This window comes from Neolamprologus multifasciatus, chromosome 8 (assembly GCF_963576455.1).
Source record: "Neolamprologus multifasciatus chromosome 8, fNeoMul1.2, whole genome shotgun sequence".
In the NCBI taxonomy this organism is placed as follows: domain Eukaryota; kingdom Metazoa; phylum Chordata; class Actinopteri; order Cichliformes; family Cichlidae; genus Neolamprologus; species Neolamprologus multifasciatus.
Window position 1 is genome coordinate 7680769 of NC_140446.1, and position 22161 is coordinate 7702929.

The 22161-nt window shown below is 38.8% G+C and overlaps 1 long non-coding RNA gene across 1 annotated transcript; it reads left to right on the forward strand.

Annotated features, from left to right (window-relative positions):
• Positions 1-1898: 1898 nt before the first annotated feature.
• Positions 1899-17733, forward strand: LOC146512399 (uncharacterized). Its single transcript, XR_014875796.1, has 2 exons — positions 1899-5426; positions 16786-17733. It is a non-coding gene; the product is annotated as an uncharacterized LOC146512399 (long non-coding RNA).
• Positions 17734-22161: the final 4428 nt, after the last annotated feature.

Consider the following 22161-nt stretch of genomic DNA (forward strand, 5'->3'; position numbering starts at 1 on the left):
AAACAGAGCTTCTAAATTGAGTCATAGTATGAAGTTTTAAGAAATAGTTTCCTTTTCTTATGTGGTATACAGTAGTAGCCACTTAGCAGTCAAGCTATATTGCTGTGGGGGAAAAATGACAAGCAGGGAAATTATAGCGTCATGATTTTTGTAATTTATGTCCTGTGGTTTGGCAGAGGTGTCCAATCCTTGAATTTTTCTCATTTTGACTGCAATGAAAGTGGCAGTGAACTGTCAAATTGGACTGGACAGGTAAAAAAATACACTGAACCTGCAGTCAGCATTTACTGCTTCACACATGTAGACATGTACTTTGATGTTATTTCTTTTGCAACATTAATACTGGAAGACATACAATGCTCTGGTGCTCCGAATTCAGAGATCGGCTTTAATAAGCCGTGCAGATACCAGTGTCCTCCTTCAAACACCCGACTACCAAAATAGCTGGAGATACAAAATAAGAACTTGATCCTTCTGCTTGAGTGTGGACAACCACAACCAACTGCACGTCTGAAACATTTTGTAACTATATCCTGCAAAGTTAGGATGCTGTGGCGTTGTTATAATCTGTTCACAACCAGAGCGGATAATTGCGGCACTTTTTTAACTTTTCACAGAGAAATATCAAACAAACAAACTTGGTGATAGTTCTCTTATTTTCTTACTATATGTAGCAACACACCCATTTCACCACACACAATCCCTTAAGGTTGTGTCCTTTCCTTTCCACCACTGACCTTCTCTTGATTGGGTAAGAATAGACGAGGGAGGAGGTCAGATGTGTTTTCTAAACATTCCTAGTTAGTAAAAAAAAAACAGGTCCTTGTCTGTTCCCTCCCTGGGCCCCTAGTGCTTTCACTTCTTCAAACCCCACCTATTTTGATGTCATCCTGGCAATTGTCCAAGCCTCTGGTTGTACCACAGCTTCCTCTATTGGCAAGATTGATATGAGGTGCTTTCCTGTGCTTTGCTTACACTCCTGACTGCTGGGTCAAACAGATAAACTAGACTTGTAGCTGTCTTTATGCCCGACTATGCAGGCCATTATACTGGCATCAGTTTCCTCTCATGAATTCTAGATGGATCCTTCTACGAGGAGGGCGGCCACACCTGGAGAACAATACAGAAGATGTAATGAACCATTAAATCTAATGACGATATTAGAAGATCCCCCACTGTGGTAATGGAGCATCCAGGTGGGAAAATCACAGGAGCCTCCTGAGCTTATCACAGATTGTCAGTAGTCACCCAAGGAAGTGCTTCTGTGTGTTCTTATGATTTCTTCTAATAGCCATAATACACATTCATCCTTGTGCTTCTATATTGTGAGTCCTCCAGTTTGTCTTCTTTGGTAACAGTGGTATCATGATGTTGAGTGAATTATTTAGGCTCTTATAACCTGAGGGGTCAAAGCAGTTCCTTGTAGTGGTGGGTCAAAAATGCAACACAAATTTAAATCTATAGATGAAATCCAGCCTCTGATTGCAATTTAATTTAGTTTCTATGCTATTCTTTCATCTCAGCACCCCAAGATAATCATTACTGTGACTATTCTATACAAATATAACCAAAATAAATGTAAAAAATCATGGTTGCAATCTGAAAACCTGAAAATACACCCTTTCTCCAATATCTTCAGTGATATTAACCAAATTCCTAGGCCTTCTTAAAACAGAGTTCAAGTTGGCTTTTAGTAGATTTGATAATCCCTTTTCTATGTGATGCTGCGAAGTGGTCAGTATTATTTAGATGTATGTTAGATGTAAGTGTATTAAGTTTTTTTTTTTTTTCCACTTATTGTGTTTTGACGTTTTTGCATGTTTCATGTTTTTTATCTTGTCAAAGTACAAAGATGGTGATATAATTTTGCAGTGTGTGTGTCTGTTTGTGTATTATGTACTTATAAAATATGAACACTAAATAACAGTGCTCTATATTATATAGACAGGGTGTCATTTATGCCTTATGTGTATACTATATATCTGTGAAGCTTATTCAGTACGCTAAATGTTGCATAGCAATGCAAACCTATTAAGATGCTTCTTTGCCATGTGCATGTTTGTGTGGAGTTGCATGGCAACTTTCTACTGTATCTGCAGTCTGATGTCTGCAAGTGTCTGAAGCAAAGAGCATTCAATGTCCTCGCCATAAAGCAGGCAAATGGATATTGTATTAGATACTCAGACAGAGGAAGCAGAGATGCACAGACATCCAGGCAACAGATATTTATGTGTCCTGGGTAACAAAAAAAAAAGCATTAAAGTTGACATTATTTTATACCCAACCCATTCTAAGATGGGAAATACTGATCTATCATCATTAGGCATTATGGTTGTTAGTGGTTGGCACAAAATGAATTGCACTTGTTGCCATCTGCTTTCTTTCCAAAGTGCACAGATAATTATTCATTTTCATAAAAGGACATCACATAAAACACTTGTAGCAGAAACGTTGCGAGCTGCTTTTGTTTTTAACTGTTTAAAAGATGAAGTTAAGAGGGTTACATCTACCCTAGTATGCACTTGAGCGTTTTCATTGTGAGTGATATCTATCTACTTTAATTAATGTTGCAAATAAAGAAAATGAAATGCAATGGATTGATTTGATTTGCGTGGTGGCTGGCTATCATGTGGTGGTACAGGGAAGGGCAATGTGTGTCTGACAGGATGGGCAAGGGGTGGATGGACTCTAGCCATCCCCCACTCTGTGATCAAGGCTCCCAGTTGCAAACTTCCAGAGTGGGACGAGGGGCCATGAATGGAGGGCTTTGTTCAATCCGTGGTCATCACATTCCACTGGAGCCACTGTGTGGCATTCAGCAGAGCGGAGGAGAGGGCAGGCCAGGGCAGGACAGGACAGACGAGGGGAGGCCTGGAGAGGAAACATTAAGCAGCCTCTCTGTCTGTCACATCAAAACATTAAGATCTGTGCCATTTATGTAGAGGAAGTATTTTTAGCTTAGTGCTAATGCTGTAGATGCTAAAGTCTTTGCACTGTTTATGTGTACTTTTTAAAACACAAAGATGTTCTTATGTGAAGCTCCTTGACTTTTCATTACCCTTTAGGACACCAATGCACCTTTACTGGTGATATGTTTTTTAAGCAGTTCAGCAATCTGTGAATTGGTCACCACTGTTCTATAAGGTTACAGTTAGACTGGTGGTTGTAATTCTAGTTGTTTTTTTGGTTAAATGGTTAAGAAGAGGAATGAAGTCTAATGTTTCCATGCTGACTCAGGAGTTGAATTATTCAGACTGGGCGTGTGTGTTTTAATCTCACACTCAGCCCTCTACCCCAAATTAGGGAAACTGTAGCTTGGCAAGACAGGAAGAAAAAATGAATGATAGACACTTGAGATGGTTACACAGTGACTCATTATCATGCACGTAATGGTCATAGCAATAATGTAGAGCCTTAATCATGAACAAAGAACCCTGCATTCCACAGGCTGGTGCCATTTAGGGGCGTAGGTGTGAAATGAGGCATGTGGCTAACTGATGTGTAAACTGTATTCAATACCAAAAGCTAGGAAGGGAAAAAGGGAATTTAGGAAGTATAATTCCAGTTGCATTTAGATTCTTTTCCTCTGCCATGTCACACTGCCTCCCTTTTTCCATTCATCCCGCTATCCTTTTTTATAATCACTCAAAGTCTGTCGTCTCACACAAAGAGGTGTCTGTCATTGCTTATGGGAGACTTGTGCACTGTGCCTTGGCAGCATGAGAACAAGGGTTGGAAGAGCGACTGGGTCCAGAGTCCAGATGGACTCTGCGACTGTATCATTTCTGTTGTACAAGCTGCCGCCTTACAGACACCGTTGTCTCCAAGAGGAGATACCTGTACAAGTGAAACTGAAGGCAGACTGACCCCATATTCTTCTTGGCCATAAATGTCCTCCTTAAGCTTTTGCTGTTTTCTTCTTTTCTCCTATAAAGTTCAGAATTTACAAACGCAAGCACAGTATGAGAGCTGAAACAGCTGAAACAGTTTATAGCTTTACTGAAACAAACTTTGGAATTCCTTCTCATCCACGTGGTTTTTAAAACACTCCCCTAAGCTTATTCATTCCTTTAAACATCCTCTTTAAGCTGCAGCCTTTTCATTACCTAATAAAAAGATGCTCCAGTGACTCAGTTTTAATCTTGCAAGTATGTGTACCGTAAACAGTAGAGATATGAGGTATGTAAAACACACACATCCAGCACGTACAAAGCCCCGACTCCCCCTCGTCTTACATTGTCTTTGAGTGCTGCCAAAGGTCAAAGTGCATCCAGCAAGATATCAGATTGATTTCAAAGGCATGTTTTCATGTTAGGCCATCTGAGGTGCACACAGATCTTTGGTAGCATTTAGATTGTCTAATCAGAATTAGAGCAGAAGTATGGTTCATATTGAAATCAGCTGTTCTGTTGTTTCTAAACTGTGTACTACATGGAAATTTACCTGACAAGTGGTCTTTTTAGTCAGTTCTACTCACTTGAGCACAATATAGTGCCAGCATCAATTCAAGCACCATGCAACCATGCCGGCACCACACGCTTGACCATAGATTAGTTTGTTTTTTTTGCACAAACCCTGTCTGAATTCTTTTCTAACAGCTTACACTGGCCAAACAAAAGGCCAAGGAAGATTCAGATTTACCAGTACAAGGCGGAGAAAGGCATTTAAAACCATGGCTTTTTTGTTCAGAGGCATTTTCCAACCTCTGCGCCCTCCCCCTCTGTCTAAAATGCCGAAGGCATCTGGTTGACAGCTCCTCACAAGCTTTCAAATTGTTCTCTCTTTCCCAAATTTGGACTGAAGTAGAATGCCGCTATTGTTAACATGTTCAGCAAACTTGAGAGAATTTCATTTATCTTTTCTGGCAGCGTAACGGTCTCATAAATAGAGGCAGTGGGAACTTTTCATTTTTGCTAGACAAGATTTTGCCTTTCCCACCTTGTTCGGAGCCTTGGGATGCGCTGTAGGTTGTGTTTATCAGAGACAAACTGTGGGTCACTGGTATGACAGTCATTCAGTAGATGTGTCAAGATATTATAAGTGGCGTAGGCATGTGAAAATTATGGCCATATGGTTCTCAATTTTGGCAGCGCACACAGAGCGGAACTGTAAAAATGTCTCAGTGGAATTCCAAGTGGACACTTCTTCAGCCTCTGTCAAATACCTGAGTATCATATTTAGCCCCTACCATTAGAGCCCATTCTTACTTTGATTATGATGTTCTTTTAGTATGTGTACATCACATGATGCCATGTCAGGTGTATGTGCCACGTGAGGAGTACCCAGAGCTGTGAGTTAGCCCTCTGCTGGCTCTTGTGGATCTGTGGCAATTATATGCCCTCATCTTGTGTGTAGAGAGGATAGCATGCAGCAGCTGGGAATGCACAATTCCCTCAGCAGAAAGAGACAAAGTCAGCAAAAGTAAGGTCTGTAACTGATGAGATTTCTTAGTAGGCTTTTTGTATTTAACTCTTCCTTTTGTGGATTGTTCTGTCGACTATACTTACTGTTTTTTGTTTTAACCTTTCGAACTTTATATCACCAATTTTATTCAACAGTGCACCAAAACAATTACACCAAGTCAGACCCGAACAGTTAAGAATTTGATATATTTAAACATATTTACCAGATGTAGCGATCAAATGTATCTCTTTCAGTTCCATATGCCTCTAATTCTCTGCACGAGTGCCATCATCTCTCCCGCTCTGGTTCTGTGTGTAAAACAAGCTGCTGCGGTGAACTTGCACTTATCTAACGCAGTTTTTTTCACTCACTGTTTAAGGTGACCACCCAAAACCTCTTACCACACTGCGTGCTGCTCCCAGCCAGCATGAGAAGCAGAGGAAGACCTTCAGTGTTTTAGTGCCTCCTTCCCTCTCTCTCTCTCCTCTCATTTACCCAGAATGGGCATCACGTGCCTGTGTTGTTGATCCTGGCCACTGAGGACAGCAGGGCACAGCTGCACTAGGGATGGGATTTCACTGATCCTGCAGTGGAAAACCTCATCGTACTGTCCCCTGGACAGCTGCATATGAAAGAGCATAAGCTTCATCACTGTGATGTTTGCAATTGTTTCGCTGTGTAGGAGAGTATGGTGGAGTAATATAAGGTGATGTCCCTTACTTTGTGAGAAGTCGGACCTCTGCCAGCTCCATCCGATCAACTGTCTGGCTGACCAGGTGTTTAATCACTGAAGCATCATCAAAAACTAGTCCTACATGTTTTCAGAAGCATGCAAAGTATTCAGGGTCAAACAAATGATATGCAAAGTTTTAATGTTTTGTGCACTCAGCTCTTTTTCATTTATCTCCTAAAAGATTGGACAGAAAGAAGCCAATATAAAGGTATTACACAGACATGCATTATATAGATTATAGTATATAACCTATATAATGCATATCTACAATTACGAAATTTGGTTTTCATGCATAATGATAAAGTAAACTGATTTTTTTTCAATGGTACACATAGTGTGCACAGAGAATTTTCTGTAAATGTAATATTGGTTATCTTCAGGATTTCTAAGCCAGTGGGAACTGGACTATTTTCATTTACCACATGTATATATTTAGACATGCACACATTCAGATGTGTTTCCGTCACACTGTTTCCCTCAGCTTACAACTGCTCACAACCAGACAGTACAGCTGTGAAATCTTAGAGCTCAGCACTCCTAGTGAGAACTGGATCTGTGCACAGAAACATAATCATAATAACAGCACCAGCAAAGGAAATAAATTGCATTGTCTCCTCTTGTCCTTAGAAGGTCTGCAGACAGGAAACTGTTGCATAAGCGAATGCCTGCATGACAGAAGTGCTACTTTACTGTTTATTAGGTGTAGGGGGTTTTTTTTGCAGCTCAATGCCTGCTGTCTGCAAAGACAAACAAAGACCTGTTACGTGTGACAAACTCTGTGAAATTTTCACTACCTGCCTGCAGTGATGAAAGAAAAAGAGGAAGAGCGCAATCAATAATCCCCCACCGTCCAAACTGAGATCATACCGCCCTCCCACTCTGGTTATTAACAAGTTATATCAGTGAGAATTAATGACATTTCAGCATGAAGCAACTGTGATGTAATGTATATTTACAAACATTTCTTCTTCATCCGCAGACCAGAATCCATCCTGTGGGAGTGGCTGCTGTGAGCTTTACAGACAGGAAGAACCTTTAAGAGCTTTTTAGAAAATTGCTCTCCGGAGAAACTGCAGAACGAGGGAGGCTAAATGGAGGGCATCTGTCTGTCTTCAAGAGGGTTGATGAGCTTGTGAATTTAGCAGAAGGGCATATAAAAAATTTGAAAGCCAGTATGAAAATGATTCAGCATAAGAGGGTGAAAGAACACTATAAGGCAAGTAGAGAAAGGAGAAACAGAGGAAATGTCCAAGAGTGAGGAGGAGACATGGTAAAACAAGGATATTTTCCTTAACTGAGAGAATGCACGTAGTAAACTGTGGAGGGAGAAATAAGAGGATTCAAGCGAATGTCCATACACTGCATCCCATCATACGCTATGTTTGGTGCTCTTTGTCGCCACCCTTGTGTCTGTGTGAGCAGAACAGTGTAGGCTTTGTTTGATGCCGCAGTTTCCAGCAGTTTCATCCAACTATTTTACGTAATGTAGGCAGGCTGTAACTAAGCGTGTGGCACACAGCAAAGGGGCTTCACACCTAACAAGATGTTTCCGATAAGAATGGCGCTGTCTGAAATTTTTGTCTTGAGGCTTTATGCCAAAAGATGTTAATAACAGGCGTGGTAAATGGAAGGAAATGGAGAAAAAATTACTTGATAAATTAAAAAAGCAGTAAAATGGAGAGAGTGGAAGGGAATAAGGGAGATGGCAAATATAGAAAAGCAAACACAGAAGTTGAATTTTTGAAGCTGGTTCTGCTTCAGTTACCTGGCCTATCATTAAAGCAGTAATGAGGAGCAGACAGGGCAGCAGCTCACCGCTACAAAGAATGCAACTTTCCCACAAAGGCTAACACAATTTCAAAGTTCCAAGTAGTTAAAATATAAATTTTCTCCCTTCCTTCACTGTAATGAAGTGGTTTATCTTCATTTTTAGAAAGCCACGAGAGAGCAGCACCCATTCTTCACCTGATTATAGTTAGTGATTATGGTTTTTGCACAGGTTAGTGCTTCCTATCCTCGTCTACTCATGCATTCTCCTGCAGTAGAGTCTGGTTGCATCTATGCATCATGCATAACTTGTGACCTGAACTTGCTGATGCTCTTCTGGACAAGTTCAAGAAAAAAGAATAAAAAGTATCTGCTTCCTAAAATCTAATTTCCTGAGCCTAGACTCTGCATACAGAATATAATTTCAAAATGGGCCATGTCCTTGACTACTCACATATTTACACATTCACTTTTAATATAAGCATTGTGTTCCTGAAGTGAGGAAGCTACAACTATAGCTCTAGGTTTTTAGTCAAAGCATAACCGCATGGCTTCAAAGCCCCTTAAAGTACTTAAATTGGCTTGATAACAACAATTAAAACAAGTCTTCATAACAACCAAAATCTGTTGGCTCTATTCTTTTTACAGAGGCATTTTTCCTTTTGGCTGTTTTGTGTGTTTTTCCTTTTGGTTCTGTAGAAATGTGTGTAGCTAACTGACTGATAAATGATACATTTGAAGGAACCCAACTGGTCACAGCAAATTGGAACCACTTCTTGATCCTGGTTCTGCTGGAGACACCTGTTAAAAGGGAGTTTTATCCATCTTATGCTTTCCAGATGGTTGATCATAGGGGTCGTCTAATTGTTGAGGCTTTCTTTCTATTACTGTAGACAAAAAAAACACCAAACTTGCAAAATGAAGTGCCATATAGTGGCAACTGTTATTGTGAGTTGGCTCTATATGAATTGAAATGAACTGAACTTGTAAATCTTGTCTAAAATTAGGCTACATGCAAGGGTTTGTATCCTCATTTAAACTGGACAGGTTTCTATATGCACAGACGCAAAAATAATAAATAAGGCTCTCAAGTATGATTCCCTTTGTAGACAGAATCAGAATCACATTCACTAGTCTGTCTCACATTGAGGGGTTTGTGATGATCTTTGCTACCTCCATCTTTCTTTTTCTTCCTTTTTTGTTGGCCACCGCAACTCTCTGTGGGCATTTCTACTCTGACATCCACCGTTTGCTTTTCTTTGCTGCACTCTTTTGACTTGAGGCATCTTCTCTCAGCCTATAAAGCAAAATTATTTCCCCTTAGGTTTTACAACGCCAATTACAACACCACCTGCAGAGTATTCTGAAGGACTTTAATATACTCATTTACATTTTCAGCGTCTGTGATAAAGTAATTAAGGTTAAATGGCGGCACTTACTGTAATGTGCTGCCATGTTTTGGTCTGAATGGTCTGTGCCCTACTGACACAGAAGGGGTTTCAGTTTTGCACTGAGATGTCATTTTGACAATTAGTTCAAAATTATTGGAGAAATATATTTTGACATTATCCATGTTCCTGCCAAGAGTTTAATGAGAAAATCAATATTATAACTCTCGCTCGTAAATATGAAGGTAAATCCATAGCTTAGTTTGGATGTATGCATAATGACGTAGATGAAATGTGATTTATCATCTTTTTAAAATATTAATATGTGATTATGATTATTGTTATTATGATTGATCTGGTAGCATAATCTGATTTAGAACAGAAGAAAACCTTAATTTGACCTTTAAAAAAAAGAAAAAAGTCCTTATGACTCACAGCTCAGGCAATCACAAGCCACAACATTTCAGTTTCTGCTCTCACGTTCTCATATGTGGTTTCAAATTGTTAATCTTAAAGCTGTTGTAATTTAATTGAGTGTTATTTGTTTGTTTATTTGTAGTGTCGCGTACCAAAAACAAGCTAGTAGATGTTTTTTGTTTTAAACCACAGATTGGAGAATGGAAAGTTTGCACGGGGTTAAGGTTTGGAGACTTCCACCCAAGTCTGCTTAGTGTGTGTTTGTGTTAGAACAGAGAGGGCTGCACATGAGAGAGAGCAGCTATTTTCTGGACATGCTAAATAGGATGATCCTGCCCTTGTGACCTGACATACACTCAGATCAGTCAACGCCGCAGACACGCCCAGTCACTTAAAATGCCCCGAGTGACCTTTTCCAACAAAAAGTGTTGATTTGAATAGGATGACAAATTCCTCCAACTAGTGTGTGAAACCTTGTGTATCAGACCATAAAGGACCCCAAATATTGCTATAGTTGGCTCTTTTGCCTCCAGTGTTGAGAGCTTCAGGAATGCTGCTGTCCTTTATTGGTGCCAGTTCTGGTAACACCCAAAGCATCTGAAGCATGCCAGGCTGGGTGGGCTCGCCATTTATAAATACACCCCTCAAAACATGTCTAAAGTTCACTGTGTGGTTTTCACAGCCACAAGCTCCATAGCCATGTCTATGCATGTGTATTTGCATTTATCGTGTGCTTGCATGTGCATGTGTCAAGGCAACCGTTCAACAAGATATCAGACGGGTCACTGCTACAGCAAGATACACCATGATTTACACTTGCATGGTTGTGTATTTACAGCCGCTGAAAGGCTATCCTGGGTTTATGCAAGTATGCCTCACATGTAGACACATCATTTGGTTGATGCGCAAGATGTGTTTTTGAAGTCAAGGGTCATATCTACACCTACACTTAAAACAACTGAATCAGTTTGTCTAGGGGTACACGGACGATGTGATAGGCCACAATGATATCAAAGTTTCTATTAGCCTAAAGATAATATCGGTGGAAGTAAAGGACACATTATCCTTGTTTTGCTTCAATAAGCGGCCTGAGCGAGATACGAACTGCCAGATGTTTTATGAGATAATTTAGAAAGTTAATATTCGACTTTGTCATTCCTCATGTCTCCACTGGTTTTGAAAAGTGACCTTAATAGCAAGACAACACTGTGGAGGATGTGGGGCAAAATCAGTCTGCAAGTTTAGCAAAAGCTGATATCATACTTTCTCTTAGTGAGCTAAATCAAGTTGCTGACTTGGCTAAATCAAGGTCAAACACAAGTCCCTCCTTCAACAAAGTGGATTGGATGATGGACCTCTCCCATCCCAACAATGGACTCTTCTCACTGTTGAGGTCTGGGAAGCGCTTCCACTCCCTTAAGGCCAAAACAGAGAGAATGAGGAGGAGCTTCTTCCCCCAGGCTATTTGGGCCCTGAACCAGGTGTAGGACTGGACTCTCCCACACACATTACATCACCACACGCACCACCACACATTTCCTATAATTTATAATCTTTATAATCTCTTTCTGCTATTTGCACATTTTTCACTGTAAATTCCTAAGTTAATTTGTAAATTTTGTAGTAACCTGTAAATTGTAAATACTGTAAAACTTTTTTTTAATTTAATGGTCGGGCATTGTACAGCTACAAGCATTTCACCCCCATGTCATACTGTGTATGGTTGTGTGTGTGTGACAAATAAAATTTGAATTTGAATTTGGAGTTGGTCTGGAAAAACATTTACACATCCACTCACTACTATTTTTTTTAACCATCTTTTAAACCTTTTAAGCTTACAGAACAACAGGACTTTACAGAAGGTGGAATTTCATCATATCAATTTAATTCCTATTTGCTGAGTTACAATTAGTAAGTCCTACATGAGCTACATGCTGTTTTTCTGCATCACTCACATACTCTTTACATCTGACAGTTCTGGGATGACGTCAGATGTTTTAGAAGCAGGTGGGAAACAGCATGGGAGAAAGTGAATTTCTGTTACTGAGGTTCTTAGCTGAATCCTCGTGCAATCTATGAGGAGGGATTGTTTGCCTGCTTTTCTAGAAATGCTTCATAGTCTTCACAGACAAAACGCCTCAACAATTTAAATAGTTTGCAAGCATATGAAAGTCATTATTTGCACATGTATTTGGTTTTTCCTTTTTTGAGGTGGTTGATACATATAGTGCCCATGTAAATAAACCCGTTACCTAAAAAGGAGGTGCTATATTACACTGTGTGTGTGGTCCTTGTGAAAACTTCTTGGCCATTTGCATGCTTGACAGAAAATTCCTGGATACGAGGAAGGAAGTTGATCGTCACTCTCTGAATCTCTTTGTGGTTTAGCGGCCTTCTGAAACATTCTCTATGCTGTCGAATATTATAGTTAAGCAGCGAAATATTGACATCCATAAGTGTTGCTACAATTAAATTACATTTAAATTCACTTAAATGCTAAACTTGAACCACTTTCGACATGGAATATGAAACATTCCTGTCTTCATCAGCAACTTGGAGGTTAGTCTGACATTAATATTGAGAGCTTTATTCCAACCTTCAGGATTAATGGCGAGCCAGGGTCCACCTGATGTTTTCAAGACTGGATAGTAGGCCTACCTACAGTAGAGTGTTTAAATCGATTGATGTGTAATGTGTTGTTAGGACTGACTATTGATGGTATGAAGGAGCTGCCTCTTAGCTGCCTCTTAGGTGTGTGGCTTCCACCACCACCTCCAGTGGTGGAGGTGGTGGTGGAAGCCACACCCCCATCAAATATTCTCTAAAGGAGATATTCTGAGCTTCCTGCATGTCTTTCCACCATCTGAATGGCCTCTTCTTGCCTCTCATACTCCCTTGCCAGTCTGCATACTCTGTCCTCATACTCCATTTGTCATTTCCAAGTGTCTACGTCGAGCAAAAGGCTACACAAGCCCAAGGTTTCTTTTATAGTTGTTTCTTTCTGACATCAGTATGTGGTAATCATGTAAATGTCTGTATGTTTATGCAGTTTTGTACAAACACACTTATCCTGTGTTGAGAGTATTAAAAAGTAATCAGGGTGCTGTCAGGTTAATGAAAAACAGGGCATGTCTGAAAGATTTAATGCTCTGCACCAACTTTCCAGTGTTTAAAACTTGTACACTTAGTGGCTGCGCATTTCTCCGCTTCGAGGACAAATTGTGCAAAAAAAAAAGAAAAAAGAAAACTAACAGTCTGCTGGTGATGCATGGCTATAGTGACTGAGGTTTGTGAATGGCTGGCTTAATGGCTCATTATTGTGCTGGTGGCTATAACCACTGCCAGTCAACATGAGGCTTGCTTGGTTTGTAAAGTAAATGTTGTTGTGAATCAGACCTTTAAATAGTCAGAAGTACTCGTTCTTCATTTTCTGCATCCGACAGAAATCCGACAGGAAATCTGTACTTGCATTATGGCCCAAATTGTCAAGCAAAGCTCCAAAATGTAAGATGTGAAAAAAAGATCGGTAAGCCTCGGGAGTTTCAAAATGCCAGTTCATGTAGGATATCAATATTTAAGATTACGGAAGTAGAGATAGTGGCCTTCATCCATTGTAGGAATTTGATATAGTGGAGACACTTCTTGACCTTTCAATTAATTCCTTTCTCTGGCGTCATATGAGCTTGTATCCTTTTATTCTGTCATATATTTGTACAAGAGTGACTAACTATCTTACGATCTTGCTTTTTATTGTACAATATCGTACCACAAAAATGAATCAGCTTTATCGACACAGGAAATTTCTGAAGTATTTGGCAGTCATGACTCAGTGACAATTAATAAATCTGCCATACTAGATGCAGGATGGGAGCTGGCAACAGTGAGGTCATTTCCTACTGGATATTGAGCTTTTCTGTGTTGGACAAATTTTATGAAGGGTTTCAGGAATATAAACCCCAAATCCTGGAGCTATGGCCACAAACTAGAAACCCTTCCTCGGGATATCTTTAACCACACACACAAATACACAAAACATCTTTCAAAAAAATAAACACTAGAGGGGAAAGGGAGGTGCACATGGTATAATAATGGATTGGATTTAGATAGCGCTTTTCAAGGCACCCAAAGCGCTTTACAAACCACTATTCATTCACTCTTGCATTCACACGCTGGTGGAGGCAGCTACGGTTGTAGCCACAGCTGCCCTGGGGCAGACTGACAGAAGCGAGGCTGCCATATCGCGCCATCGGCCCCTCTGGCCAACACCAGTAGGCGTAGAACCTTCCGGTTACAGATACGCTTCCCAACCCCCTGAGCCATGGTCGCCCCGCATATAGTAGTTCAGTACCGTCCAGTTCATTTCCTCCCCTGCATTTTGATGCAAAATCATTCGCAACCCCACCCCAGCATTTTCATTCAGAGAGAGAGAGTGAGCAAGAGGGAATATGCATGCAATGGCTCCTTTCCTCTCTTTCCAGGGTGAAGATGAATACACAAATATGCCTTTCCAACCCAACCCCCTCTCCAACACCACCACAGCCCTTCCTCCTAAAAGCCACTTTATGGGGAAGGAAGCTGACCCGGTCCACCCTTGCTGAGGTTAAATCCAAGAGGGGTGAAGAAAAGGGTGTTGGCCTGGACCCCTCAGCTGGCAGCAGGAAACGCTAAGAGGAAACTGAAAGGGATTGTTTGTCCGTTTTCCAATAGTAACAGACAGGATGTATAATGTCAGAGAGGCGATGTGAAGCTATGGCTTGTGAAGACTTTGCCAGCTTACTGTGATAGGTGAAAACATCCAGTGTACTATAATTTCATACCAATAATCCCTGTTTTGTATAAGTGTTTATGCATGGATGGATGGATCTTCATTGGCATTTAATGTGTATTTTATCAAATACCTAATCTAACGGTTAAATCCTTCCAAAACAGAAAAAAATACTCCAAATAAGAAAACACTTAAAGCTAAGAACAATCAATTCAGCTAAGCACACTAAAGTATTTCCTCTTAGACCTGCCAATGCTGCCTAAACGTGTTAAATACAAAGAGCTCTACACAAACCCGTGCTGCTACCAGAGGTCATAGGAGAATGGCCAGACTGCTGCAAGCTGATAGAGGGGCAACAGTAACTCATTACAACCAAAGATGCAGAAGAGTTTCTATGAATGTGCAACACATCAAACAAGCAGAAGAGCTACAGCAGCATATATGTGTCACTCGTATCTGCAAAGAACAGGAAACTGAGGCTACAATTTGCATGGGCTCACCAATATTGTACAACAGAAAACGTTTTGAAAAAAAGGCCCGGTCTTAAATTTTGCTATAACATTGAGATGAAGGCAAGATGCATTCAGCATGAAGGTATGAATCCACTATGCCTTTTATTAACTTCAGACTGCTGCTATAACATTCTTTTAGCACCAACCTAGCATAATTTAAACACCACAGCTTCCCCGAGTATTGTTGCTGACCAAGTCCATCCCTTTATGATCAGAGTGTGCCACATCTTCAGCTTCAAACGGGATAACACACCATGCCATTAGTTCTCTAGTCATCTGAAACGTCTTCTTTTGAACATTAAGTGTAGCCTCCAGAGACACCAGATTTCCAATAGAGTACCATAGATATGTTTAGGGATGGGAGATTCACAACTTCATTGAATCTATGTCACAAAAAATGAAGTTAGTATTGAAGTCAAAAGGGGGTCCATCCAAGTATCAGCAAGGTGTACCTTACACTGGTGAATGTAAAGTTTTTTGCCACAGCTAGTTGAATATTGCTAGTTGTTAGCGCCCAGTTAGCATGTTGCCACATTTCAAAAAATGACATTGTTACTAACTTTTCCAAATGTTACATTAGAGATACTTTAAAATAATGTATTTTCATTTGATAACATAACTTATATTAGTACAATAACTTAGAAGGATTAATCATTAAAAGAATTTAGAAATGTTAATATGGTAATATCTTTAGAATGTGTTTCTGTAACCTCCACCTCTGCTAACCTCCATCACGCACTTCTCACATTGGTCCCTTTTCAATCCATTTAGCATGATTAATAAAAACCTAACATGTTGTTTTTGTTTTTCTGCTAATGATGATTCGAAATATGGAGCTATGCTGAAATGCTTAGCATCAGCTAAAATCTATTAAAAGAATGAAGGAAAAATAAAAATGTATCCATTTAATTGCACCACCTGAAAAAACTTGCACTAAAATATCCTCTCCTGGTTTCTCTTTGGTTTGAGGGTTTGAAGCTTGGCTTAGAAGAACCACACTTGAAAAAAGGGTTCATGCAAGCACCCAGTCCTGCAGGTGGGGGCCTTTTCCAGAGTCCTGTTATTCCAGACCACTCTAATGAAAGCTGTTAGTGTGCGGCTGTTACACCTTCACTTAAATGTGCTTTGCTCGGCTGAAAATTGCATATGTCCATGAAAAAAGTCCCCTGCCAACCTCATTAGTTTTAATTTACGAGCGCCAGACCTTGGTCCTTGAGTTGATGGATCATTTTAAACAGCTTTCACAATCGACATGTGCATTTAACTGAATCCGTTTTGTAATATTTAGGAAAGCAAAGAACACAACCAGACTATGTATGTATTCTCCACTGCAATAACAACGAACAACAAAGTCATTGCATGCCTTTTGTTGTAAACTCAATCACAGCTATATACACAGTTAGACACATCAAGGTGCTAGCTTCTAGTTTCATTATACAGCCACATTGGTTTGTTTAACCGTGGTCTCATTTGAAAAGATTGAGTTGCTGGCTTAGCACAACTAAAACTAAATATTTAAGTGTTTGAGCTGCATGTGATTCACTTATACCTCTTAGTAAAGGGGTGTACTTTAACCTGGTTGTTTTTTCTCAGCATTCACATATTAATTTTTTTTTTTTTTTAACAAATACACATGTTCATTACTACATTACATGGAGCTGGTAGATAAAATGAAGTTCAGTCATTGGGGTTAGTGTATTAAATTGTGTGTATTTTTCTTCTTTTATACTGCTTTGTGTGCACATGAATACACAGTACACTGCCCTGCTTTCTTGTGAATACAATTGTGTCTTATTATAGGATAAAATGGTGGATTAAAGGAGAAAAACACATCTGCTCAGACTAAACAAAGAAAGAAAGGACTGATGGTAAGTCTGGAAGAGATTTTCAATGTTTGTTTAAAGGTACATTTAAGTGATGCTGCATTAAAGGACTCGGCATAAGAGGTTCTCCTCAACAATTATTCTAGAAACACATGAACTGTAATCTTAACTCTCAAAATTGTGCTTTAAAAAGAGCCAAATTATGATTAAATTCAGTCTTTGCCAAAATATGTTGAGAGAAAAAAGGTCAGTAATATGCAAATATTTTTTATTGATATAAATCACTCCCATATACATAATTATAAAGATGATGTAAAGCACTTTGAATATATTAGTCATTATTTTAATTTGAAATAATGTTGTATTCAACCATCCATACACAGGATCTGGAGCCTATCACGGGCGTAAAAGGTGAGGCGTAACTTGGAAAGGCTGCCAGTCTGGATTCTGCTATATGATTAATAAAATTTGAACCCAGCATTTCACAGCATTAGAGATTTCCAGCTCATCGTTTGCATTCCATTAAGTCATTCCCACAGGCTCGAGATCATCCATGTCATCACTGCTTATGTGAAAATAAATACCAAACTGTTTGCATGGATTTACCAAAGGGAGATAAGGTGAAAATGCCATTATAATATATTTTTTAAAAACCTTAATCAACAAAGATGATGTTGACCTCATTCTGCAACTTTTTATAATAATGTAAAAGGGGAAGATGTGCAAGTCAATGTTTCTGCTCCAAAATCAGCCAAATGAGAAAATACCGTTAGAAAGGACAACACAAGAAAAAACAAAGTAACACTGACCTGTGAGAAATATGATGACCGCCGAAACATAGGTTATTATAGGTGACTAAAATCAAACAAAAAACCTAAAAGAGGATGTTATTTTTAAAAAATTATGTATTATTGTTATTGTGGAAGTCTACAAGACTGTGGGTCAACTGCCTCCAAAAAGTTACACCTATATAGATTTTCCTAAATCTTACCTATAATGTTTAAAGACTAAAACTAGTGCTGAAATTAATAAAAATATAGATAAAAAAAAACATAAAACAATAAAGACACTGAAACACTGGGGTCTCCGAAGGAAAAAAAACCCTTGTTCAAGTGTCACTTAGAGCCACTAGCTCCATCTAGTGGTTATCCATTCAACCCTTTTCTAATTTTAATGCAAAAACTTAATCAGGAGAATAAATTACATTTTCTTCTGGAATATTACAGATATAGAATTTGGTATAGCTGTTTTCTAATATTTCCTGATGTCTATGTTTACATAATATTAAAGTAAAAATATCAAATCAATCTTTCCTAGAGGGAAATAAGGAAATGAACACAGGCATGAATTAATATACTAGAAACACTCTTGATTTAAAATAAATAAATAAATGAGTGAATCAACTGGATATCAAAAGGTTCTAATCATCACAGAGGTGTGAAATTGGGGTAAATGTCTGGACTGTTTTTAAGCAGGATTTCATCTTACTGGCACTTCCACATGACTGCTTCAGTGAGTCACCACTGTGATCCGACTATTTGTACTCCTCCAGACAGCGAGAGACACAAACCAGATGCATTACTGAAAGCATAATTTAAAAATCCTCTTAGCTGCTCATGAAAATACATTTTGTTCTCCCTTTGTTGCATCGTGAAAACGACAAACAAAAAGGTGCAATATTAGTCATACTGGCAATTAGCAAACCTTCGGTGGGCTCAGTAGGAAGATGTATATTCTTATTCCTGGCAATTTGAAAAGCAAATTCACTTGCTTGGTAATTTTGCACTCTGACCAAAAAAGGTACATTAATTCTATATTGAAATGATGCATATTAAGTACTTTTTTATGTTAATACATTTTGGATGAGAAACAGAAACTGGGTCACAAGAAAGGTCAGCTTGTGGTTGAGATGATTTAATGAAAATGGGAATTTGAGCTGGCTGTCTCCAGCAAATTTACACACTCCTGGTGTATTTGTATAAAGCACAGAGAGGACATTTTAAATCTCCCCAAACTCTTTCCCACTGTGGAGGTGTCGGAGAATACGGATTGAAAACCCATGAATATATTTTTTTTCTTCACACCAGTCTGAGAAATCTGCTTGAGCTTTTGGTATTTGCAGAATATCCTTTTTTCCCCCCCAACACCATAATAACCTGACATAAACCAGTTTAAATGGAAGAGATTTGAAATAAGCTCACAGACTGTATTTAGATTTCCGATGTGTAGATATATTTATAACCCATTGACTGTCTTTTGCTCTTCTGATATTGGTTAAGGCTGGCACGGCACTGCACTGGTTAGCACATTGGGGGGAAAATAGTAAAAACAAACATAAATAATTACTTGCAATGCAGACGCTGCCACAGACTTGGTCTCTTTCACTCTAACTTATTGTCATCCATCCATTTTCAAGTTGTATTTGCATGAAAATAACACTAGAGGGCAATAGTAGCATATCTTTAAATGAGCCTAGCCACGAGTAATTTTTTTTCATCCAAACTATTGAAATTTACACTTAAGCACCACTTTTTTTTCTTGGTGTCTATAGACGGCTTTACAGAGAGCTGCCAAGCAGAAAAAGAAAACTATCCTTTTTAATTAAACTGCTCTGAATCTGCCACTGGACTCAAGGCACTTTTTCAACCGCGGTGGGGAAAAAAAAGTAGATTTAACATTGGGAAAAAAAAAAATTCCAATAGTAAATCAAGTTTTTAAAATCTTACATAAGTGAACGGCCATATAATGTAAATGTGTTTATTATTCATGAGAAGTGTCACTGTGACTAGTGCTGCGAAGTAGAGTAGAGAAGTGTTACTGCTGAATAATTTCATCGCTGACATTTTTAATAACAGTAAGAAGTGGTATAATAAAAAAAAGGGGTTAAAAATGTATAAGTGCTACTATAGACTCCTTTTTGTTGCCTGTGGTGTGCCACACCTATGACAGCCCTTCCAGCAACCCTGAGGTGGATAAGCAGAAGAAAATGGATGAAGGATTTAAGAAAAGAAACAAATAAAATACATTTTAGTCAGATATGAAGTATTCCCTCACAAATGTATATTTAAACAACCTAAAACTGTTTGTTTTAGTGCATCCCTGAATAAATGTCCTCAGTTATATTTTCCAGCGTTTTTCCATGGTTATGCCAAATGAAGCCAATTTAATCTGCCCAGTTGTATTTGAAAAACTGCTTCAGAAATGATCCAGGTCTCTATTTAAAGCTGGTATTTTAACAAGAAAGCTGCTGTTTTTGGACCTAGGATCACAATCCTCTTCATAACTCTTTCACTAGCTGCCCTGAACCCAGACACGCAAGTTAAATCTGGTAACGGTAAAGCTAATGCACATATTATCGCATATCCAGATGGTTTTTAATAGCAGAAACCATTTAAGGTTTAAAAAAAACAAAAACAAACAGATTTATTCCATCTGTACATTTCTGTACTACTCTTCATATCAATCATTAACACGCCATAAATACATGTTTTCTTGCCTTTTTGATTCTCGTTTGTAAGGTTCATGAACCATGATGAGACCGTGCACGTTTTAAGGACTGCTCCGTTGTATTAACGAGGCTGTAAAGCCTATCGAAATCAGTGTGGCTGAAGGATCCTAATTAGCTCACAGGACTCCACTTGCCATGATGGGATGTGAAAACTGTTAACACGGGGTTTTATCTTTCATTTCAGGGTTATTTGCGAAGAATAATCCACTGCGAGAGGGTGTTTGTTAAACTGTGGATTTGGCTCTTTCTGCAGTTCCCTCATTGAAATCTGACCTTGCAGTAGACGGCACCGTTTTTACTCAGCTTTCTGCCTATTTTGTGCCCAATGTTACACATTTAAAAAGTTTGAAAATGCCTGCAATGACAGATTTGCAAATATGAAACAAAAGAAAGTTGATCACAGTAAAAGATTATCAGCTTTCTCTTTTATTGAAAAATATAGAAGTTATTTCAAAGAAAGAAAAGTGAAGATAAATATATTAATATACTGTAAAACCAGAATATGGAACAGGGAAAGAAAACAGTACATACTTGGCATATCGCTAAAGCCAGTGGGGGGGAAAAAAGGAAACATTCTTTAGCTGAACTTTGAGCCAGCTGTCTCACGCAGTTCTTATCTCTCTCGCTCTTTTTTTTTTTTCGCTCCCCACACCATTGCTGTCAGGGAATGAAAAACTTCTAAGCAGACCTGGGGCAGAGTGTGTTTGCAAATTCTTTTACATGGTTTATTCTGGCCTACTTAGGAGTTTCCCACAGAGAAACACAACAAATGCCCGAAAGTTAAGATCATTATGCTAAAATACATTAAGTATTTTAGCATAATTTTGTGTACTTTTCCACAATTTTCTATTTATGTCTTCCAAAATCTACAGCAATATACCGTCTGGTGTTGCAGACAGCTGTGAAAATGTCGCAATGCAAACACAATCTGACTACATATGTACCATATCATGTTAGATCCAATATTTGTCTGTTTGCTTAGTAGGATCTCATAGTCACACTGCTGGTAACAAAGCTTGTTTACTGTAATCGCTGATGGCACTACCTATATGTACATTATTTTATCAAAAGATAACAGCAAACGTCTTGGAGATGAACAAAAGGGATTGCATCACCCCAAACAATCCAAACACTACATGTTGCAAAACTGATCAACAGAAGACATCCTAAGATTTGGCCCATATACACTGAAATATAAAAAGAGGTCTATAATGCATATCTATACAGAAGTAGAAAAAAACTAAATCCAATGTGCTGCTAACATTACTACAGAAGCCCTGAGAGGCAAGTGAGGAGTTGAAAATTAAGGTGTTGTCTGTGTAATCTTTCAGAGTGATTTTTCCCCCCCCACATCTGTGAGACAGGTGAAGAGAAAGGTTTCCACCAAAGTAAGGAAAAAGAAAAGTTCTGCCAGGGCCACATTTCTTTTCATTTAACAAACCAGTAGTTTTGATGCTGAAAAACCAACCAATTACAACCAGAATGTAACTGAAAAATGAAAATCAAAGTGAAAAATTACAATTAAATGTTTCCAATATATTTCCACCCCAATCGGCTGAGTGAAAACATGTTAGAAACCCAAAAACAAACTTCCTACAAAATAAATTTAAAATACCCTGGCATAAGAAAACATTTTGGATCATGCATTAAAAAAAGAAAAACAGACACCCACTTTTTTTCCCCACTCAGGACTTCTATGCTTTATCCAACAATATAGTTAACATACTTGGCAATTTCCCCAGGATCGCCTTCAGTTTCAGAACGTCTTGCAATCTGTACGGGCACATAGTGTTCCAAAACATTACAACAACCCAGAACAGAATGCCACAGCATCCTGATTCTACA